General features: G+C 42.1%; 1 protein-coding gene and 1 long non-coding RNA gene across 7 annotated transcripts in view; one reads left to right on the plus strand and one right to left on the minus strand.

Annotated features, from left to right (window-relative positions):
• STXBP6 (syntaxin binding protein 6) overlaps nt 1–20,216 on the minus strand; it is a 279,081-nt gene that overhangs the window by 81,645 nt on the left and 177,220 nt on the right. The window lies entirely within an intron of this gene.
• Nucleotides 8,757–12,806, plus strand: LOC133234403 (uncharacterized). Its single transcript, XR_009732126.1, has 3 exons — nt 8,757–9,645; nt 9,769–9,989; nt 11,821–12,806. It is a non-coding gene; the product is annotated as an uncharacterized LOC133234403 (long non-coding RNA).

Raw genomic sequence — 20,216 nt, forward strand, 5'->3', positions numbered from 1 at the left:
TGCTTCTATGGGACACATGAGGTAACGCAGGTACTGCATCTGCATGAAGGGGCTTTACCTATGATCTGGTGCCTCTTCCTGTTCCCCTAATGGCTATAGGGATCAACTGCCTGATTATCTCCCCAAACATTCTAATGGAGGACGACTTCCTAGACTTGGTACAAACTTGAACTGATTTTTCCCCCATCTGACTCCACAGGCCAAGATCCCTATGGTCAGCAGAGCCATTCCCTAATCAGCCCTTACTGAGCCTTCAGTGAATCTTACCACCCACGAGTTCTGACATTTCCATGAACATGGAAAACTCTCCAGAAGCTAGCAATATCAAACAAATAGAGAAACAAAACTATGCCAAGATTCCCACAAAGATTTATGTCTTCAAACTCAACTTTTGGTCTATTAGCACATTCACAGACTCCTGGTCCCTCTCAGTTGCTATAATTCCATATCTGTGGTCATTGATAACAGAGGATTCTGGGCATGCACATTTTGGAGTTCTAAGTCACTTGTAACCCTGTATAGATAGATAGATGAAGTCACAAGTCAGCACAGAGTCATAAACACTAGCAAAACTGTGCCAATTCCACGCAGACTTTGAGGAAGTGACTAACACACATCATCAAGGGTACTTCAGCATCTGATATTGTTACAGGAATAGAATTAATGTTTATCTTCTATCTGCTTCCTCTGCTAAGGAGGTCCATGATGTCCCTGAGGGTTCTACAAGCAGAAGCCAGTGTCCACCCCAGATGTATTGCACAGGTTGCTCTCTTGACTCCCAGCCACCATGTCTAGATCCTCACAGTTAGCAGGAAGTCTTGCTTCTTGGCCTTTTGGCTAAGTGTAGTACAGGGGCTTCCTAGGTGGCAGGGCGGTAAAGAATCTGCCTGCCAGTACAGGAGACGCAAGAGATACAGGGTCAACCTCGGACTCCAGAAGATCCCCTGGAGGAAATGGCAACCCACTCCCAGTATTTTTGACAGAAAAATTTCATGGACAGAGGAGCCTGGAGGGCTACAGTCCATGAGAAGAAATGCAACTGAGCACAGCAAGAAGTCTGTGCAAATGGCACTGTGTGGGAGTTGCTCCCATTGCTGTCACATGTCACACTGCTGTCACTTATCTATGGTAGGTCATTCTGAAGCCCTAATAACTCAAGGTGGATTGTGAAACTTATTTTCAGAAAAATAAACGTTCAATTCTTTAAGGAATACAATGCAATGGACCCAAAGCGCCCCTGGGTACTGACTGCCTGGCTGGTCCCCATCTCTCTGCTGTCATGTTCTACTCCGCATGTTCAAGACTGACTCCACCAGGAACTCGGCCCCACAAAGTGCCAGGTTCCTCCCAGGGCCTTGTACACACCCTAGCCCACCTGTCTGTATATCACTGCTCATTCTGACTTCTCAGCCTGGGAGCCTTTAAGTCTCCTCCTGTACCTCTAAATTGCTCCCATCTTTCACAGGCCAACACCAGATGCTCCCTCAGCCACATGACTTTTCCTTGGCACAAGATGTTTCTTCCCAAAATGTCCATGGCTTTTCTCTGTAACATTCACTTTAGGGCTCTGAGGTATTAAATCTTAACCAGGAGCACAAAGGAAGTACACTGTTTGCAAGCAAACGATTAGTCTTAAACTGCCAGTTATCTTTTTTTAATTAATAGATTCAACTGTTTTTTTTGTACACATCTTAGCATTCTACTCATTTGCTCAGGAAGCATTCCCCCCCCCACCCCCACACGTAGTGGAAGGAGAAGCTCCAGCCACACTTGTGATGAATCAGCAAACATTCTAGATTCAGGAGGCCCCCTCGAATGAAAATGTATTCCTTGATAATACTATAATGGGAGTTTGTTCCTGATAATTCATTTTTGGCACTCCAGGCAAAAACAGGAGACACTTCTTGCATCTCAAGGGTTTTCAGGGTGCATTTTGATGAAAACAAAAAAAAAATAACCCAAGCAAGAAATGGTAGGTAGATTTCAGTGACCATGGATGGTTCAACAGGCCAGAAGAGCCAAGCCAGTGTTCAAGAGAGGCACCTTCTAAAGGAGACCCTAAATAAGAGAAGCAATGGAATCCCTCAGTGAGGCGTAGGAGGACACACTCAGGAGAGTCACTCTCTCAAGGGCAAGAATGGCTGTCCCAAGGCCACATTTCCAGAGAGAAGAGCGTCAAGGTGGAAATGCCCACAGCCTGACTGATTTGGGATTCTGGTGAAAAGGACAGATGAGAACAGCAACTTCCGGGTCTGGATGGGAGCCACCATGGCGTCACCATAGAAGGAAGCACAGCAAAGGTCACTGCCTCCTGTGTGCCGCGTCCGTCTACTTCCTTTGTGCTGGACCGTGATCATTAACTTTCCCCCTCTTCCTGAGGGCTCCCTGGGAAGGAGGCTCATTCTGCAGATGCAAGTCCATTTCATTCTTTGCTGGCTACCAGGAACAGTGAGGGTATGAGGGGAGAACTCATAGGGACAGTGTCCGAACACAGCATACACAGCCACATCCGCCTGGACTCCTGTGGGCACTCTGTTCCTAAGACGACGTATCTAGAGATCTGTACCCAACGCAGCCCCTGTGGACAGCCGAGGTGCCTATTCTTGCTGATAGGCAAGTGCTGAAGATCCCCGTCAATTCTGCTGCCCTATAAATGAGATAGGGAAGCATTCATAGGATCCCAAACTAAAAGGAGCATATACTGAGCACTCAGAATGGGAGTAATGGCAACTTTTGAGTGACAGAGATGGGGGGAGGGACTTGTTTTGTCCTTGGTAAAAATACTCACTCCTCTCTTCCTTTTGAGGAAGGGAGATTCACTAACTAGTGGTCTGAACTGAGAAGGGCAGGCTCCAGGTTGTATATCAATGTCTGAGGAGAGGACAAGGGCCATTCAGATTCTGGTGTCCAGTGCTTATACCCTGATGTCAGATTTGCATTATAATGGAATTTGTTAGGAGACTAGCCTCCTTTCCTGTTGTTCAGGCATGTGGAAAAGAGGATTGTTGAAAGCCCCTAGCCCCACATGCACTGACAGGTATATGTCACAGGTTCCATCTCATGCATGTCATCTTGGCCACTATGCTTTTGACAGATATCTGAGAAACACAATTCACATGAGCTCCTAATGTCAACAAGCTTTGTTCACCAAATATAAGCCTAGCAGAAATCCAGTATGGTTCACGCATTGTCATGGGAGAAAGGTAATCTTAATTGAAAGAGTAAAATTAATCAAAATGGCTAGTTCTTCAGATATGAGAAAAGGGTTGTTTGCTGAGACAAAGAAGTAAAATGGAATTTATGTGAAAATACAAAATATGTTCGTGGGAACCTTAGGGAAGTTCCTTTAAAAGAGTCATAGCTCAGTCTGTTGTCTCCTGAGAGGGAGGTGATGCTCCTTCCTGTGAACCACCTTGAAATGGTTCTCCAGTGAACCACTCTGCAGTTCCTCACCTGCTCCATCATGGACCAGAACAGCATTCCAGGCTCAGGATTTGGCTTAAAAACTAAGCGATCCCTCTGGGAGAGAAGCAGCTGTTCTCTGTGGGAATGAACTTTACTGTAATGCACTGGCCTGGAGCTCACCATGTCCCAGCCATGCTTCTGAGGGAGGGGAAGCTTCAGAGAGAGACAGCACTTGACCAGGGGAGTCAGGGAGCTCTGGCTTCGTGCCCATTCTGCCTACCTGTCTATGGGCGTGTCAGGCTGTGTGGGTCTCAATCTCATCATTTCTAGGATGAAGCTACACTAGGAGAATGTGGAGTGTGCCACTCGGCTTTAACATTCTATGGCTCTGAGACATGAATGTGCATTATGATGCCTGTTTTCGCAAGTGTAGGTGTCTCACTGATAGAACATGAAATGAAAACACTGCACAGATAAAATAGTAAGACTGATCTTTCTGTGAATGCAATGAATTAAATCAATTAATTAATGAGAGTGGAAAGTATAAACTATCCAATCATTTTAAAATGTTGAAAACACAAAAGGATATCTAGTTGGTGTTCTAGATTCTGAGATTTTTCATCCAAGAGATCATCAATCCCGCTGTTTTGCTGTTTTCCTTTGCAGGGCTGAGGAACCCTAGGGATGAGGCATGGGGAGGGGTGGTCTCTTGGCAGGGAAGGAGCGTCATGGTATGAGAAAACTCTTCTTTGGGGAGTGGCAAAATGTTACGCTCCTAACTTTCCTAAATTCCCCTAGAGGGAATCACAGCTGAGTAGAGATGTTTATGTAAATTTTCTGTTTGGCTTAAAAAGAATTTAAACTGCCAACACTTGGATCAGAAAGGAGTGTGACTATTCTATTCTTCTGAGAAAATCTGAAGGCACAAATAACCTTCATTTAACAAATATTTACTGCTTGCATACAGAAGGCAAAGTGATGGATAAGTGGTGAGGGAGGAGGGGAGGAGATGAGTGGAAGGGGAAAGAAGGACAAGGTGATTCAAGGACAGCCCTACTCCTCAGGAAGCTTGCCTTTCAGAAGAGAAATGACAAGTCCCTAAGTGCTCAAGTACAAGGCAGGGTATGATAAATACCGTGATGTGGATTTCTTATCACCAGCAGGCGTGTAATTAAGTGTCTGGAGGAGGGAAAGAACACACACTGAATGGAGCAGGGGAGTTGGGAGAGAGGTGGGTTTGGGTAGACGCAAGATGGCTTTTTATGAACGAAATGTTATCTGAGCTGTGGCTGGAAGGATGGATAAGGCTTATAAGCATCAAGGCAAGGGAAGCAACGCAGATCTGATTCAGCCCTCAAACCATCCTTGTGCTTCCGTAACTAAAAAGATGGGCCCTCTTGACTGGGAACCAGAAGTTAAGACCACCCAGAGAGCAGCTGATTTCTTTTAGATTACCCTGACCTGGGATGAATCTTAAAACAACCCATTTCCTGGCCAGAAAATTTTGGATCCACCTCAAACTCAATGTTTAGGAAGTAATTTTGTTAAATACACATTTATATTCAAAAGCACAGCTCCAAGCTTCCTGGTCTTGTTTCCTGGCTTCAACACAAAGGAAAGATTACTTTCTTGAAAAGGAAATGATTCCAGTGCCCCTGCCCAGGTTCCAATGACTAACTCCTCCTTGCCCTCAATTTTCTTCCTCTTCTTGAAAGGGTACCCAGAGTTATCACTCACATTAGTTCAGGACAAAGACACAGTGTTTGACGGAGAAGCAGAAAAGGTGTGCTGTCCTCCTGTGTAAAAGGTGGGAACCATGTTTCTGAGAGAGAATACTTACAGTCCTACTTCCCTTGAGATCTGCCATCCATTACCCATTCAGCTGCAGGGCTGGGTTCATCTCATTTTAAAATGTTAAGAGCCCCAAATGGTTATTTAATTGAGATTGCAAAGGCACTTACTGGATTCTAACAGCTTCAACAGGTAATGTTTAAGAACATTAAAAATGAGAGCAATGATGAATCAGATGCAAATGAAAAGTGAACGAATTTTGGCACTATAATTTAACACACAGCTAACTAGTGTTTTGAGCAGAAGATGTCGAACTTGGTTGGTTTTCTTTAATTTTCTTACATGCCAGGAGTTATCAAAATATTTTACTTTTTAAGCTTGCCTTCCTTTCCTCACAAAACTCCACCTTAAAAGTGTTTAGTTCAATTCAGCAGGAATATGTTTGGCCTAATATGCACTTGGGATTGCTCACACCTACAGGAGATATCAGGGCTTCCCAGATGGCACTGCTGCTGCTGCTAAGTCGCTTCAGTCGTGTCCGACTCTGTGCGACCCCATAGACGGCAGCCCACCAGGCTCCCCCTCCCTGGGATTCTCCAGGCAAGAACACTGGAACGGGTTGCCATTTCCTTCTCCAATGCATGAAAGTGAAAAGTGAAAATAAAGTTGCTCAGTCATATCCGACTCTTAGAGACCCCATGGACTGCAGGCCTACCAGGCTCCCCTCTCCATGGGATTTTCCAGGCAAGAGTACTGGAGTGGGTTGCCATTGCCTTCTCTGCCAGATGGCACTAGTGGTAAAAAACAAGCCTGCCAACACAAGAGACTGTGATGTGGTTTGATTCCTGGGTTGGGAAGATCTCCTGGAGAAGGAAATGATAACCCACTCCAGTATTCTTGCCTGGAGAATTTCATGGAAGGAGGAGCCTGGCGGGCCACGGTCCATAGGGTCACAAAGAGTCCGATGTGATGGAAGTGACTTTGCATGCACAGGGAAAATCAAAGAGTCTGAACGCTATGAATATGACATGATTCAACTGCCAAAAGCACTTTAGAACCTGTCCCCTCACCAGGCACCTGGAAGACAGTCAACTAGATGGTTGTCAATCAAATGAATGGTCCTTTCATGATGATCTTGACCAAAGACATCAAAGCCATTTATAATGCTGGCAGTGCCTGTTGATTCCTTATTTTTTTCAAAATTTTATTTTACTATTTGTATTTTAAGTGGGTAAAGACATTCACATAATTCAAAATATATTCAAAAGTAGAAAAAAACCCCAAACCATTGGTTCCAAAAGACACATGCACCCCGTTTACAAGAGCCATAAATGGAAGCAACCTAAGTGTCTATCAACAGATGAATGGACAAAGAAAATGTGGTATATACACAATGGAATATTACTCAGGCATAAAAAAGAATGAAAATTTGCATTTGCAACAGCATGGACGGACTTGGAAAGCATTATGCTAAAGTGAACTAAGTCAGAGAAAGACAAATAATGTACGATATCACTTACAAGTGGAATCTACAAAATACAACAAACTCGTAAATAAAACAAAAAAAGAAGCAGACTCACAGACAGGGAGAACAAAATAGTGGTTACCAGTGTGGCTGGGGCACAACATAAGGGTGGGGAGTGACAGGTACAAATTACTGAGGATAAAGTAGGTTCAGTGATATATTGCACAACATGGGGAATACACCCAATATTTTGCAAAAACTGTAAATGGAGTGAAACCTTTAAAAACTGTATTTAAAAAACCCCTCAATCGGGGGTTAAACAAACAAACAAAAAAATAAGTAATATATTGAGACATCTTATTTCCGTTTCTGTGTCCATCTACTCCATTCCTTCCCTCCTCCCCTGCCCTCCTGCCTGAGTCAAATTCACCTCCTTAGGAGGTGGTCTGATATCTGTTTGAATAGATTTATGTGAGCACTACAAACTAGTAAGGGAGCTACTATGCCTATTCCCATTCTTACTGAAATGAAACGGTGAACAAAATAGAATGACTATTAACAAAAAATGCACAGTACCTAAAGTTCTCATTACAGTGTGCTCGATCAGGACCACCACAGGCCTCAGTGCTGAAACTGACAAACATGAGAAGAGACCACTGAGAGTCTGTAACAGAATCAAAGCATGGAACTCTCTAAAAAGAAAACAAAGAAAAGCCAATGGCAAGTAAATGTACACCACAGGAGCCATGCCACTGCAGTAGGTCGGAAGACAGCTTCCTTTTAAAGAGAAGAAAGGAAATTTCTATCTATTCAATTTATCACCCTTATGAAAGAAACAGTCATTAAATATTATAAGAAAATAATATGTAAGATTCAGTTCATTATGGCCATTGATATCTTCTCTATAGCTTTTATATAATATGAATAGAAGTCTTCCTTCTTAAAAAAAAAAAAAAAAGAATAGAGCCAGAGTGGAGGAGTTCTGTACCCTAATGCTTTTTTCCTATAATCCATTTTGCTATTGGGGCAAATGCTTAGTATCAAGATGGTATTGATTTAAAACACACACACACACACACACACACACACACACACACACATCTCCTGTCCTCTTTGCTGTTCCAGGCTGGCTCTTGACTCTAGATCAATATTTCTTTTCATTTGCACTCTGCGATCTCATTTGGTACACTTCTTCTTACTTCCCTCCACCCAAGATAACCGACTCTGGGTTTGTTTGAAGGCAATTCTATTATCGTCCTACAGCAATTATTTTACGGGGAGATGAGGAAGAAAGGAGACACTGTACAAACAACTTGACAGAATCCATTTTCTTCCTCTCCCTTTAATGTTCCTGCCTTTCTTTCTCTGAGTTCCCAGCACCCGTTTAACAAAATAGAAGCAGGATCCTGCTTGGCAGAACTGCCCCTGTGAACAATACAAAGCCCCACAGGGATACTGATGCCCGTACAATCGCTGGGCACTCCTGAGGGGCTCTGGAGGGGGGCACACTCGCCGCTGGGGGTGTCTGGCTGCCCCAGTTCCAGCCTACTCCTGACGGGGGGCAACACTTACATGGTCTGGTTCTTGTTCCCTTTCATCCTCTCAGTGTGCGCGTTGTCTTCATTCAATGGTGACTGCTCCTGCCACTAGGCTTGACGCCCTGCGCTCTGAGAAGGGTGTAGCCACACTGGTGAGCGAAAGACTAAGAAATGACAAGGTGGCACTGACACCTGTCTTATCTCCTCACCGTGTTCCAAGTAGTTCTGTGCTAAAGGGTACTGGGAAAACACTTACAAAACAAAACAACAGACTTACTAATTCACTATATTGTTCAAAATATTCCTAAGGGAAACTGGCAGAAAGTTCCTGACCTAGGTCCCACCAGGAATCCCCCTCTAATATTGAAGAGAACAATGCGGTGGCTAGGAACAAGACCAAAGATTTTGAACATTTCCCAGAGAACATAAAACCTATTTCTAACCCCTTGGGGTACACTAATGCTTAGTTCATGTCCACGCTTCTCCTCTGCCACAGGTAAGGTTGAAGTCTGTCCTACCAAAGGACAGCTTTTGTGTTCAAGGTGCACAGAGGAGAATCTCGGAAGAATGGCAGAACCTCTGAATGTCAGAGCTGGGAAACATACAATAGAAAGAGATAGGACCACAGAATGCTGGGACCTGCAGCCCAGCTGTGTGATTCACTGCTCCCTGCCATCTGGTGCTGGGAAGTTCAGCCCTGGGTGTGAAAATGACAGGTAAAGGTAAACACAAGAGCAAAAATCTGGAAATAGCCCAGTTCCTATTATGTGTGTTAGTTGCTCAGTTGTGTCTGACTCTTTGTGACTCCATGGACTGTAGCCCTCCAGGATCCTCTGTCTATGGAATTCTCCAGGCAAGAACACTGGAGGGGGTTGCCATTTCCTTCTTCAGAGGATCTTCCTGACTCAGGGATCAAACCCTGGGTTTCTTGCATTGGCAGGTGGATTCTTTACCATCTGAGCCACCAGGGAAGTCCAATGAATAGAAGAAACAGTTATTAAAAATGACCAAATACATGAAAGCGGGTCATGAATGGATCAATGATGAGGACACGTCATGGACTAACAATTATGATGAGCCTACTTCTGCATACCCCAGTCCTGCGAAGAACAGAGCGGGGGGCAGGGATGGCCAGAGGGCAGAGGAGAGGAACAGAGCCAAGTGTGGGCACTTCCAGTTTTTGAAAGGTTAGATGAGTCACGTTTCACATGCTCTTCTATATTCATCCACTAACAGGATGTTTTCTCATCGCCTTGTGAATCTCCAAACCAAAGACACTGTTTGGATATTACTCAATTGCTTTGCTACCATTGTTCTCACACTCTTTTCCTTCCACCTATTTCCTTCCCCAAACACTGAACTTAGCAGGTGAGGTTACCACCTGAGAGCTGTCCAGAGATCTGATCTCCTTCTAGATTTTTCTGCAAATCTGAACAGAAGAAAACAGTAGGTGTTCCGGTGGGGGAAAGGCTCAGGCCATCTTCGGTGACTGTGGGTCATTATTCCAGAGGCAGCACTCTCTACACTGTCCTCTGAACTCTCTGACTTCCTGAACTTGCTCATTTTTAGCAGGCCGTGGTGGGTGGCCAGTGCTCCCGGCAGCAAACACAGTTTACACTGGAAGACTCCACAAGGTTATGGCAGGAACATGAGGCCCTGTGAGGGAACTGACAAGAAGAGAACACCAGGCAGTATTTGAGCCTCGTTTCAAAGCATCATGAAAAGGCAATGAGAATTTACAGCAGGAGAATGATTGCAAGAGGACAAAACATGAAGAATGACAAGTCAAGGTAAAACAGCTGAGATGACTTCCTCATGGAGCATCTCTGATTGCAGAGACACAACTCACACCACTGTCCCTTTAGAGCCACTCCTGACATGAGGCGTCTATGTGGGCTCTCAAGGAGTTTCCTGGAAATCCCTGAAGGTGGGGGACAGACCAGGGAATTACTGGGGGGCTGTTCCCAGCACTGACAAGGATACATTTTTGAAAGCTGATAATCTAGGTCAGTACATTTGGGCAGGAGCCAGGAAAGTCCGGTCACCGCCCCGGACTGCAGCTACCAAATGGGTAGGAAAGAGGAACTGTGCCTGCAGGGGCTAGAAGTCAGCTGGAGCAACGGTGCACAGTACAGACAATTGAGTATCTCCATTAACAGCAAAGGTTCATTCCAGCTGGCTCAGAATTGGCTGCTAGTGGCCTGCAGGCAGAAAGGTGCAAACGAGGATGCTAGCTTTCTCCTCCGTACACTGGCAGGGTTCTCCTCTGGCTGGCACATCTTAACTTATCTCAAGACGGTTCCTACCTAAAGCAGCCACTGTCCGTCAGTTCGTACGGGTCATCCCTCTTCTGGGTGATGCAGCATGACAAGGGCCTTCCCGTGGAAAGTGGGAATCCTAGTCCCAACCTAACTGACCTTGAGATGCCTGACTCTCATGCCTGTGCGTCCTCCTAGGACCCAGAGGCTGAGATGAGCACCCTAGCCGCAGCCTGTCCCCATCTATCTCTTGAGCCCTACTTCTTGCCCAGCCTGCACTGACCAGCACCTAACTCAACCCTTTCACATGCCTCAATGGGGCTTTGTTTATTTAGTCTTTCTCTTCCAGTTTCCTACCCCATCCACAGTTGTTTTCAATAAAGCCTCAAAAAAAAAATACACCCCAAATAGATAAATAGAACCTTTGCATCAGCTCTTTCTCTGCTTCCTAAATGGTTCCAGACCACCCCTCCACCATCAATACAACTGTTCATTTGTTCATGTGTAATCAGCTCTGCTTTTTACATAATTCCAATTTATATTCCAAAAAGCTACTGATAGTTTTTGAAACATGCCTATTCTTTGAGGCTGTAATACCATTTCCAGAAACAGCTCCTGAGGAAATAATAGTGAATGTGTACAAAGTTACAGTTACATGGCTAAATCATGGCATTTTTTATATATAATAATGAAAGGTGGGTAATAACTTTCATTTCCAACAATTAGGGATTGGTTAAGTACATTCTGGCCTGATTTCTTATAATGGAATATTATGCAATAATTATAATGCTGCAACATATTTAATGACTTGGAAAGCTGTCCATTAGAAAAGGAAATTATGGAATTATATGTATATGTAGCTTATAAAAGTGGAGAAGGTGCTGGCACCCCACTCCAGTACTCTTGCCTGGAAAATCCTGGTGGAAGAGCCTGGTGGGCTGCAGTCCATGGGGTCACAAAGAGTCGGACACGACTGAAGTGACTTAGCAGCAGCAGCAGCAGCTTATCAAAGCATACATATTTAACTCTATATGAAAGTATACAAAAATACAGTGTTCCTCTGGGGTCTTAGAACTGCAAGTCAATGTTTTTAAATTTCCCTGTACGTTTCAAATTTTCTACAAGCGTCTATTACTTTTTAATAAACTTTTAAATTTAGAATAGGTTTAAATTTACAGAAAAGTTGTGATGATAATACAAATAGTTCCTTTGTACCTCACACCCAGTTTTCCCTGTTGCTAACAGCTTACATTAGGGGATCCATTTGTCAAAACTAATGAGTCTATATTGATGTATTATTGGGTTAAGTCCACACTTCATTCAGATTTCCCTAGTTTTAACCTAATGTCTTTTTCTCTTTCAGGATCTATCAATGATATCCCAAAAGCGATGTCAGGTACCATGAAGATAGTGATCATAAGTGATGAAACCTCAAATACCTGTAACTGCTAAGGTGTCTGCTTTAAGCAAATTAATGAGATACAGGAACTCCTTACGCCCTCCCCCACCTCCCCCGGAAGTCTCCAAGGTGAGTTAAGTACTTTTAAAGGCTGCTATTAGACATTTAAAAAGTCTTCCAGAACAAGTTCTGCTTATTACAGAAAAATGACCCACTGCCGTTACTGGCCTGGAATTGGTCCACGAGTCTCCATTGTGCTGTCTGGTTTGGGGAGCTGACTCCTTGACCATATTTGTTCTCCCATACTGTCTACTATGGGAGACCAAACCAGTCAATCCTAAAGGAAATCAACCCTGAATATTCACTGAAAGGACCGATGCTGAAGCTGAAGCTCAAATACTTTGGTCACCTGATGCAAAGAGCGGACTCATTGGAAAAAACCATGATGCTGGAAAAGACTGAGGGCCGGAGGAGAAGGGAGCAACAGAGGATGAGATTTGATGGCATCACCTACTCAATGGACATGAACTTGAGCAAACTCCAGGATATAGTGGAGGACAGGGAAGCCTGGCATGCTGCAGTCCATGGAGTGGCAAAGAGTCGGACATGACTTAGCGACTGAACGACAATTACAACACAGTGTCTACACAGCCCTGGGACTCTTCTGCAAAAGTGAATAGAAATGTCAGACCATCCTCCTTAGGAAGAATATTTTGAATTGGAACTTTCAAAATATTTTGAATTGGAACTTCCCACAACACAAGCTCTTAAATAATTGGCAAAGCATAGAACTAAATAACAAGCGATGCTTGAAAGGAGGGAAAACAACTAAAAAACACAATCCTTGTTTTATTAAAGGCTGTCTTCCTGTTTAAGATAGAGTCAAAATCACTTTTTAGCATGTAATGTTGTGCTCTCTTTGCGAAAAGGCCATTTTTTATACAGAAGAAAAAGAGAAGGCTTCAGTAAGCTACTGAGATCCAATCTCAGTACCTATGTTTTGTGGAGTGAGGCAGGCTGCAGATTCATATATTCCATTAAAGGTATACTAGAAAAATCCCAGAGCCATTTTCTCCTGTCAAAACATATTTATATCTTCAAATATAATTTTTTTAAATTTTGGCTAAAATGATCTGAAGGAATGGGTGCAGCTTCTAATTTCCATATTCCACTCATAATGGAAATTCAGGAACAGAAGGCACCTGTATCTCCATTTCTGAATCAACAAATCTTCATTCTAAATTTCAGTGACATACTGAATGAATCCAATTTTGACTCACTTCCCAAAGGACGGTGATTCTCAGATAGCTCCCCTTGCCAAAGGCAAAAACACCACCACCAACAGCAACAATGCCTTGCCCGCTTGATCCAGGAGTGGATGAGGGATGAGGAATACTTGCTGACACACCATTTCAAACACTGAATCTCGATGTCTTTTCCCCAAAATCCACACAGAATGCATTGGCATCGGAGGGACTTCTCCTGGGAAATCAATTGTCAATGACAACTTTCCAAAAAGATGTATATATTCAATAAGCATGCAGATCTATAATATTTATTTTTAATACTATCTTGAAACTCTCCATGTTCATAGTTTTACCCCGTGAAAAGTACACTTAAAAATGAGATACTGAATGTTAAGTCTCCACACTGTATACCTTGATGTAGGGTTTTGCCTTTGTGTCAAAAATTACATGCGAAACAAATATCTTCAAAAGTTCGCAGGGAAAAAAACATAAGGAAGTATGTCTTCCACCATTCTGTTGGTAATACAAGTTACAAACCTCCCTCCCCAGGTTTTCTAAGACTGACTCATTGCCTTCTCCATCAGTGCCCTGCCATGGTAAATCAAAAGCAGAAACAGTGTACCCATTTGGAAGGAAAAAGTCTCAAGGCTTTAACCAGCTTCTCAAGGTAAAATAAAACTTCGTGTGGTATCCCTGGAAATCTGGAGTACCACAAGTTTCTGTGCTATTTCTGTTCTTGACTTTGATGTGAAGTATTGCTTTTTAAAAAAACTACAACCGATGTCTTTGAATGGAGAGGTTTTCTGAGCTGTTTGCCATCTCTTCTGGGTGCTGCTGAAAAAAGGCTCGTCTTTTCTCTGGTGAGTCTCTATGCCTGCAAAGTAAGTATTCAGAGCAAAGAGCTGGTTTTCTACACTCAAAATCTGGCACATCTAAAGGGCGCAAGGCAGACGGCTAGGCTGGGCAGGCTTGCTAAAGGAGAGGCACCTGGGAACCCTGTGAATGCCTGGAATGGACAGGCCTTAAGACTAGCACCACAAGTTTTCTACCTTCACAGTGGGGATGCAAGAAAGGGCCAGAGAACAGACGATCTTCCCAAGACATGAACCCTAGGACAGCTCTCAACTTGTTTCTTCTCAAGAAACTTCTGGTTTCTAGACTTGTAAAAGCAGCTTGACCTATTAACCCACACATGAAGGACACTTAATTCTCATAGCTCAAGGTTTGCCTTCTCCCTGAAATCTTCCCTCTTCAGTCCATTCAGTCCAGACTGATCTTTTCAAAATATCTTTGACTTCTAAATACTTTCAGGTTGAAGAGGACCCTGAAGAGCCCTGGCTGTGTGAACTCCCTCCAGGATATCTATGTCGCTTGAACTCATTGAGTGAAGGGACATTCACTATCTCTTGTATAGAAATAGACAAAACATGGCTCTGGAGTCCCAGAAAATAAATCTCGCTTGACTTTCAATTACTATCCTTAGATATGTGAAATTAATCTTCATGAATTTGCTCTTTTTTAGGGTAAGTGTGCCTAGCCTCTTCATCTATGATCACACACTATTTACTCATATTGCTCTAACATCTGATCTCCGTAACCAGATGAGAATTTCCTACAGGGTAGGACAGTCTGACAAATACTTTTTGTATATAATTTGCTGAATATTCTACGAGCTCCAATGGAGAAGGAAATGGCAACCCACTCCAGTATTCATGCCTGGAGAATCCCGTGGACAGAGGAGCTTGGTGGGCTACAGTCCACAGGGTCCCAAAGAGTCAGACACGACTGAACAATTACGTGTGCCCTCTACTAGCTCCGATAGCTTAGAGTTCATAAAAGAGAGAAAAGAAGCCCGTGTTAGCTGTTTTTGATATCTTACTCTCTACAAAATCTCCGATTGCTGCCAGATTTTGACATAGCACAGTGGTTAAGAATATTTTGCTTCGGAATCTAGTTCTAAGTCCCCAACCTGCCCCTTCTTATCTGTATGATTTTAGTTGAGATACTTAATTGACAAAATAGGAATGATAATAGTTAACTATTAATCTGAGTTGTTATGAAGCTCATAAATAAGCTAATGATTTAATGGCCTGAAATACAGGGCCTGATATATATTAAACACTCAATAAACCTTTTTTATTATAACAATCATTTCTGGGAAATCTCTGATATCTAGAATGAATCCACAGTTCATATCAGACATTCTCATTATTTTATTCTGGAACGTTTGTGGTATTACTTGCCCTATGGAATGCCAACAATTCAGTTCACTATTATGCTTTGTTATTTAGCTTTAATCTTTAAATAATTATGCTTTGTCCAACACCTCATGAACTTTTATTTGACACCCCAAGTAACACCACCAGATTCTGTTTCATTTTATTCTTGTTCAGTTCAGTTCAGTTCAGTCGCTCAGTTGTGTCCTACTCTTTGCGACCCCATGAATCGCAGCACGCCAGGCCTCCCTGTCCATCACCAACTCCTGGAGTTCACTCAGACTCATGTCCATCGAGTCAGTGATGTCATCCAGCCATTTCATCCTCTGTCGTCCCCTTCTCCTCTTGCCCTCAATCCCTCCCAGCATCAGAGTCTTTTCCAATGAGTCAACTCTTCGCATGAGGTGGACAAAGTACTGGAGTTTCAGCTTTAGCATCATTCCTTCCAAAGAAATCCCAGGGCTGATCTCCTTCAGAATGGACTGGTTGGATCTCCTTGCAGTCCAAGGGACTCTCAAGAGTCTTCTCCAACACCACAGTCCAAAAGCATCAATTCTTCGGTGCTCAGCTTTCCTTATAGTCCAACTCTCACATCCATACATGACCACTGGAAAAACCATAGCCTTGACTAGATGGACATTTGTTGGCAAAGTAATGTCTCTGCTTTTATTCTTGTACCACATGCTAACTCAGAATTGAAAAAAAAAACAGACTACCAAGAAAAAAATTGAAAGACTTGCTTCAGGTCAAGCAACTAGTTCAGAGATAAATTTGAATTAAAATACAGGTTTTCCAACTCTTAGTAAAAAATAATTGCTATTTCTTTTATCCAAATAGCCGTTAAGCTATCCCTCTATTCCCTAAATCTTCCCCGAAGAGACAGCCAAACACATTCAGTGAAAATAGGAAACCCCTTACACCATGTTTCTACACAATTAATATGAAGGATAGATTCTAGTTCATCTAATATCTTCCATGCCCTAAGTGATGCCAGGGCTCAAAGTATGAAAGAACACATTTTGGCTGAAATGAGATTCTGCTTCCACAAACTTAGGAGTGCTTGACAGTAGAGCCTCAGTGAAAACTCCACTAAACTATTGTGCTCAAAATACTCCTTATCTTCCCTTCGGTGCTTTGTTTCCTAACAGATTTTTTAAAGTGTACCTTTTGTTAAAAGGGAAGTCATGTGTCTATTCTAATTTTTTCCCTCAAAATCAGCAAAACTAATCTATTATTTCTAGGAACCAAGAAATTTCAAACAAACACCATGACTATTAGAACACTTGCTGCTGTCAATATCTCCCTTCCACAGTTCAACTTCAATCTCTTTCCTCTTAGTAAGAAATAAATAGGTTTATGTTTTAGAGGAAATTCACTCTCCTCACCTGCTTTCAGCCCTCCTTCCTAAAATCTATATTTGGATTCAACAGTCAATGGTCTAAAACATTAATGGGCTTTCCATTGAGCCATTCCCCCTTTTCTCTTTTTGTTTTGCAAATAGGGTTTATTAAATCTTTGCTGTAGGCACCAGGAAGGAATAACACTGAGAATCTGCTGATGTGAAAGGTTTCGCTGAACTCAAGCAAATCATTTCTGATTTGCCACAATTTCCCAGCAGTAAATGCCAAATATGCATGCTGTCTGGATGGCAAATACAAATTCCCATCACATAAAACATAATAAAAGGAAACCAAAACCCCATTCCTTTTCCTACCCTAAGGGTTTAAGGCAGAGATGTGGCCTGAAGATGCTTTCCATTGATTATATTCAAGTCATTGTGAAGAATGAATCTTTGGTACTAGTATAGCTTGAAGCAAGTCCTACCAACAGTGAAGGAAAGCAATTGGTGTATATTTTAGGGCACACAGAACTTCTCTCTCTCAGCTATTCTCCATTCTAAGCTTAGACACATATACACACACTTAAATCTAATAATACACAGTTAAAAAATACACAGTATACAATTATGCTTAATAACTAATTGAATGAAGATATGGACAACAAATCAATATCCTCTATTCCTCGTGAGTCACAGAAAAGTTAACTGCCTCGCAGGTCCAGATCATGGTTCTGCACATCCACCTGTACTAACAGTCTTTCTTTAATCTGCCTGAAATGACAGTAGTGGAGTTTTGTTTGAAACACATAAACCCACAAAGAAACAGAAAATGGGAGAGAATATACATCAGAACTTTGCAAGTTACAAATGGTTAGTCACACCAAGAAAGCTGAAACTTAAAGTGGCAGTGGGGAAAAGCTAGAAACTAAATTAAAAAAAAGACCAATTTATGATAGACAACCTCCCCTCCCAAAGATGAGAATTTTAAGGCATCAGGTACATTTGAAAGTAAGAGTAAAGATGGAGCTAAACATATGAGAAGGAATGACTGAAAGACTATTCTAGAAGCATTCAGATGGCCCATCCCCTTCTCTGCTCTTATAGATATGTGCCTGACTTTCCCAAGCTTCTCTGTACTGGACACAGTTTAGGGTGAGACAATGTACTAAACATAGCTACTGTTGCTTTTTTCTTACTAGAGAATATTTACATAGTAATGCTTAGACTTCCATTACAGTTTTTATATTCAGCATCCAGGATCCTGGTAGCCAGCCCAACCAGAAGACTATTAGAAATATTTTTCTTGGGAATCTAATCTGGATAAGAAGCAAACTATAAAGATGCCAACATCAGGGGTTCCCCTGAGGAAAGAGCAGAGCCAGACCACTTTACAAGGAAGCCCAGAGGTAACAGCATCCAACAACATGTTCAGGGCTTCTAAATGGCTTTCAAGGCACAGATAGTTAAGAATCACTGAGCCAAGTCTTTAGTATCAAAGTTATAGACCCAAACAGACAGACAATAGCAGCTTGGAAAAAACAAGGACTATGCTGAAAGAAGAAAACTTAAAAGAAAAAAAATCTATAAATACCCTCAGTAATCTACTGGGAAAAACAAGAAGAGGACACTGTAAGACAGGAGCATTCAGAGAAGAAAAACGTACTTAGATATTATATGCATATGTTTACATGAATTAAAAACTCAATTACTCAATTGTAGGGTTAGAAGCTAAGGTTAAGGAAATCTCCCACTAAAACAGAGCTGGAAGTCAGCAAAAAAAAAAAAAAAAAAGTAAAAAGAAATTAGAGGAGTGTCATACTGCAAAGGGTCCTTTGTAGACAATAAAATCCATTCTTGTTAGTTTTTAGCAAAACTATTTCTTATAACATATTAAATGACATAATCACTGGAAGGGCTAAAGAAACAGATTTGGGGTTGAGTTTTCTGTACAACTCCCAAACTGCACTAAAGAACCAAGTCACAAAGGGAGCTGCCACCACTTGTAACATCAGGAGACTCCCTTCCTAAGTGGCAAATTGCATGTAGAGTTGCCAAATCCAGAAGTATGTTATTGTTGCCAAAATCAGAGAGGCACAACTATTGCTTTTGGCTCCAAAGTCAGGATGTGCTTGCCACAATCCATAATGAATGGATTTGCCATTCAAGCAAAATGAATGGCAAGCAGCCTGCTTCTTTACCCTCACAAAGCTAATAATCAAACACTATGATATCCACTAATGCTGTCCCAAGGTAAAAAGCCTTCATGACCATGTTTGCTAATAGAACAGGAAGATGTACAGTTGAATCTAAATCATATTCAGAATACTAGCTGCAAGAGAGTCTGAAACATATATATTATTTAGTTTTCCAGCCTCTGAAGTACCCAGAGGTAAACTAAAAGTAAGTTAGAATGGATGTAAGGTAATTCATTACATCTCTCTATTACAGTGTTCTCTACATATGAATAACAAAGTTTCAGAAAGAAAAAGAGGCGAGGGAGAGGGAGAGAAGGAGGGGGGAAGGGGATCATGTTCAAAGTGATTGAAGAAAATTTGAAAGAAATGAATTTCAATACTAAAGGAGGCCACTGAGTCCAAGTACAATAGATGAAAAGAAACCACATTGAGACACATTATTGTGAAATTTCATAACACTGGGGATCAAAAGAAGGTTGTACAAGCTTTCAGGAAAAAAAAGAAAAGAAAAGAATATAGCCATCATATAGAAAAGACCAATAATTTGAAAACTTTTGGACTTCTCAACAGCCAAACTGGAAGCTAGGATGCAATGGAGCTACATTTTCAAAAATTTCAAAGGAAATTCATTCCAATTTGGAATTTTATACCTAGCTAAGGGAGAATCCCATGGGCAGAGGAGCCTGGTAGGCTGCAGTCCATGGGGTTGCTAAGAGTCAGACACGACTGAGCAACTTCACTTTCAACTTTCATGCATTGGAGAAGGAAATGGCAACCCACTCCAGTGTTCTTGCCTGGAGAATCCCAGGGACAAGGGAGCCTGGTGGGCTGCCGTCTATCGGGTCGCACAGAGTCAGACACGACTGAAGCGACTTAGCAACAGCAGCAGCAAGCTAGCAAGTGAGAATCAGGGCAGATTTACAACATTTGCAGGTGGACAAGTTGTTTGTGCTTAGTGTGCTGCAAAGACTGGGCTATCGTTAGCCCAGCCATTATACTCACTATCATTTTGGGACTTCCCTTTACTTCTCTCCTGTGTTGAATCTGTTCCTTATATCTCACTTTCCTCTCTCAGTTATATCCTTGTTCTTAAGGAATTTCCTAAGAAAAGGCTTATAATAACTTCTATGCACAGATACGATACCTTTGTGCAATGTATTAATTGGGGCTCCAAATAAGGCCTAAAAATAAGTCAGGATAAAAGATGGCCTTCACCAGTCATGGAGTCCTTCTAACAGAAGGACTAAAATCTCCGTGCCAAATTAAAAGATAAATCTAGTGAAAAACTATTTCTTTTCTTTTGATATCTGGCTCATAAAATTCTAATGTCTTGAACATACACAGTTTCTTTCATCTCATGACC

The sequence above is a fragment of the Bos javanicus genome, chromosome 21 (genome assembly GCF_032452875.1).
Source record: "Bos javanicus breed banteng chromosome 21, ARS-OSU_banteng_1.0, whole genome shotgun sequence".
Classification (NCBI taxonomy): Eukaryota; Metazoa; Chordata; class Mammalia; order Artiodactyla; family Bovidae; genus Bos; species Bos javanicus.